The sequence below is a fragment of the Carcharhinus amblyrhynchos genome, chromosome 26 (genome assembly GCF_965287045.1).
Source record: "Carcharhinus amblyrhynchos chromosome 26, sCarAmb.v2.hapA, whole genome shotgun sequence".
NCBI lineage: Eukaryota > Metazoa > Chordata > Chondrichthyes > Carcharhiniformes > Carcharhinidae > Carcharhinus > Carcharhinus amblyrhynchos.
Window position 1 is genome coordinate 27574675 of NC_137349.1, and position 4383 is coordinate 27579057.

The 4383-nt window shown below is 41.0% G+C and overlaps 1 protein-coding gene across 2 annotated transcripts in view; it reads right to left on the reverse strand.

The window, feature by feature from the left end:
* marchf2 (membrane-associated ring finger (C3HC4) 2) overlaps nt 1-4020 on the reverse strand; it is a 49305-nt gene extending 45285 nt beyond the window's left edge. Inside the window, exon 1 of one of the 2 annotated variants that reach the window (XM_080212658.1) lies at nt 3918-4020. The gene's annotated coding sequence lies outside the window, so the exon portion shown is untranslated. The remainder of the gene's footprint in view (nt 1-3917) is intronic. The other variant, XM_080212659.1, reaches the window with a different exon arrangement.
* Between the last annotated feature and the right edge of the window lie 363 nt (nt 4021-4383).

Genomic DNA, 4383 nt, shown 5'->3' on the forward strand with positions numbered 1-4383 from the left:
TATTTCACATTAAATGGTTCGATAAATAATTTTAATTAAAAATTCCATACCCTAACTACTTCTCCAATTGATACTTTATTCAGTGGCTAAAAACCACGATATAGCAGAACTGAAGCAGGAAACATGCCATTTCCTTCCAGGCTGCAGCCAACAAAATTTGGCAACACAACTTATTTGCATAGAGTTAGCCAAAGATTGACATTAGTTCCACGGTTCCCTTTCAGAAAATAGTTCCTGAAACTAAAAAGGCCACATGAATTTAACTTTTATTTGGTTAAAAGTCAATTTCAATACACAATAGTCCATTAGTAACAGGTGACAAGGTTAATACGATGCAAGTCGTAACTGGACTAAGCCAATTTCACAGTGGGTATCAAAGAATCTCCATTAAAGAGTTAACAATAAAAAATACAAATTATGAATAGAAGCATACATAAGGAGATAAAGGGAGGGAGAGAGATGGAGATTTACGATGAGTCAAAACTCCTCCTCACTCATGCAAAGTACATTTGTTATCTGCTGTACCCATTTTGTATTCTCTAGATAATGTGTTTTGGCCATTAAACAAATTCCATACACTGCACAGAAGTTTTACATCTGGAAACTGGGCCAGTATCCTACACACGTGAATGCATTTGTCTGCTCTATTTTTCCATAAAACAGCAGTTACTTGGCAACCAAAAATGTTCTTGGGAGCCGAATAGTTATTCCCATACACTATTCATCAATCTTCTCAGATATGTTTGAACTTAAAAATTATTCACATGAAAAGTATTAAACACTGTTTCAGAATTGTTCAGAGAAATTTTAGCAAAATATTAATTTGATAAGAAAGTTAAACAACAGATCTTAAAAGTTGGCAAAAAAATACATCTCACTCTCATGTACTCATCAGTAAATGCTTGCATGTGTTCATCCACATATTTCAATTATAAACAAACTACAGTTCCTGGCACAAAAGCAGTCTGAAAAGAAATCCATCATATTTTCTTGTATCACAGTTTGTAAATAAAAAGAACATTAAAAACAGCTTGTGCACCAAAACTTAAATAAACTTTGAACAGCACAATTATCAAGTTTATTCATCCATAAAGGTCCTTATATAGAATCATACAGCACAGGGAGAGACCATTTGGCTCATTGGATCTATGCTGGCCTTTTGAAAGAGCTATCTAACTGGTTCCCAATCCATTGGTCTTTCCTTGTTGCCCTAACATTCTTTTCTGATTTGTTTTGAAAGTTACATTTCAATCTAATTTCACCTCCCTTACAGGAGTGCATTCCAAATCCTAACCTGCTACATAAAGATCTCCACTTCTCTCCACTCATTCTTCTGCCAATTAGCCATAAATCTGCACCTTCCGGTTACCAATCCAACTGAAACTATTTGTTTTGAAAAAACACAGAATTGTTTGCTGATGTAAAAAGGGCAAAGTAGATCTCTCAGTTTTTTTCAAGCCATTTTATAACAAGATTTATAGCAATTATGCAACACAGCTTCCAAAATATTTACTTTAAGTGATGTGGCCATGATCATTGAGGCTTTCATAACCCAGTCAAATTTAAAAGTAACAGCCCAGTGGATGTAGGAAAGTGTAGAACAGCCAGGTCCAAGATTAAAATCCTCTGGTCATCCAAGCATTCATTAGCTAGTCAATTGCAGCACTTTCACAATGCTAAAATTCTTTATCTAAATAAAGCATATACATAAAAACTCCCAGGATCAACAATATAATGCATGTGCACATCGCAGTTACAGATAAATTAACATCCTTCCTTTGCCTGCCACTAAGAAAATAATCTAGCTAACCCATACTTAATGGGTTAAGCATGTCAATGATAAAGCAGTGTTAATAACCTCAGCTGAACTTCAGTAATTATAGTACCAGATAGGGGCAGCTTCATAAAAATAACATATATAACACCTTTACTGCAATAAAACAGCCTGAGGTGTTTCACAGGAGGGTTATAAAGCAAAATTTGACATCAAACTACATAAGGCAAGATGACAAAAAACTTGATCAAAGAGCTTTAAGGAGCATCTTATAAAGGGGGAAATCCCTGAGCTTAGAGCCACTGCTGAAGGCACAGTTAATTATGGAGGTGCAATTCAAATCAGGGATGCTCAAGAAACTAAAATTATAGCAGCAGTGATATTTTGGAACATTATGGAGCTAGGTAAATTGGGTTTACACTTTCTGGAGTTTAGAAAAATGAGGGGTAATTTCATTGAAACCTTCAAAATTCTGAAGGGTATATGCTGAGAGATTGCTTCTGCTGGTCGAGGAATCTAAAATGGGGGGTACTGCCTTAGATAAGGGGCCTATCACAAGATGAGATGAAGTGAAATTCCTTCAACAGTTGTGACTCTTTGGAATTCTCTATCTCAGATGTGGATGGCAGATGCTCCATTGTTGAATACATTTAAGGACGCAACAGACAAGGTTCTGGTCTCTCAGTATATGAGGAGTGAGCAAGAAAGCAGAGTTGAAGCATAAGATTGTATTGAATGGTGGAGTAGGCTCAATGGGCCACATGATCTATCTTGCTCCTATCTGACAAAGGGTCATCCAGACTTGAAATGTCGGCTCTGTTCTTTCTCCCAGATGCTGTCAGGTCTGCTGAGATTTTCCAGCATTTTCTGTTTTTGTTTCAGATTCCAGCATCCACAGTATTTTGCTTTCATTCTATTTCCTGTGGAGCTGCAGGAGATTACAGAGGTAAGGATGGGTGAAACAATGGAGGTACCTGCGTTTTAAAATCAAGGTATTGCTTAACCAGCCAGCTCAGAAATGGTGAACAAATGATAGAATATTTACAGTAAGGATACAAGCAACAGCATTTTGGATGACCTGAGGATACAATGTGGGCAGCCGGCCAGGAATGCATTGAAATAGGCATGAATAAGGGTTTCAATAGCAGACGAGCGAGGCAGGGGTGAAATCAGGCAATATTATAGAGGTGAAAATTAGCTGTTTCAATGGTGGCACTGCCAAGTGGTCTGAAGCTCATCTCAGAGTCAAACATGACACCAAGGTTACAAATTGTCTGGTTCAGCCTCAGACAGCTGCAAGGGATTATAAATATAATTTATAGTTCCACAAGAGATGCTTGTACGGAAACAAGTATGGAAACTAGCTCCAAACAGTGACGTGAAACACTATGGTTCCCATTCTATACTTGTCCAGTTACCATTCTCTGGGAAAAGTAAATTGTTCAGAAGCAAACAAAGCGAGAGGTTACAGAAGATCTAACCTTAGGAGTGGTTAATCATTGAGCACTGATGAAAAATGGTCATAAACATTGTGTCGCAGTGATATCACAGCTCACTACTGGAAAAATTTTCAACGTGGGATACTAGTCCAGCTTCACCCATCTAAATGTCAGTACCATTTTGGTCTCCACTACCAACATGCTTGATTGCTGACCGAAGCTATCAGAGCCAGTTGACAACTCACCTGGAACATTATTCCACACACGCACTATTGTTCGAAGACAGCCATAAACCGCCCTGGCGTTGACGTTAGATTTATCTGGGAGTTTTACGAGGGGTTATCCGAAGAATTGCAAGATGTGCTGAATTTCCTCCGAGTTGTGACAGCAGAGCCCGGGGGGGGGGGGGGGGGGCGCCCAGCAGAGATGTCAGGCTGATGTTTACACTCCACACAGCTGCAGAACGAGTGACAGTTCACTCGGGAGAGGGGGGAGGGGGAAAAGAGGGAGAGGGGATGGGGGTGCTGTTGAAACGATCACTTAAGGAGACATTTTAACTACAAAATAAACCAAGAGACCCCAATGCCAGGATTATGACGCACAACACCGAGTCGGGAGGGGGGGGGGGGAAGAAGAGGGGGTGGTGGCTGCATTTTTAAAATTTTATTCAAAAACATACAGTGGCTTTATTTGTCATTCGTTACCTCGGGTTTTCGCTTTCGAAAGACTGATGTTGACGATACCTGGGGACTGCGATTCAGCGGTTCATTAGGCCCATCTCTCCGCCAACATCACCGCTCTCCCGACTACTCCTTGAAGAGAGAGGAAAAAAATCCGCGCCGGAAAAGGGGCGTGAGCTTGATCGGTCGTGAGTGACAGGCAGATTACGCAATGAACCACGGGCAGTTGGTTTGATTGACAACGCAGATAAACAATCAGTGCGGCGGATTCAGCGATAGGCGGGCCGGTGCCCGGGCAGGGTGACTTCACCCAGTCAGGCGGCCCTGCCCGGGCGAGGGAGGGAAGTGCAGGGGCGGGACCTATCATCGCGGTGCCGGAATCTCTATGGCTCCCCCTGTACACATCCCCATCTATTATTGGTCAATAAGCTGTCAATCAGCGAGCGGGAGGCCGGTTGGGTTGGTTGTAATTTCCGGTTGTCCGACAGGG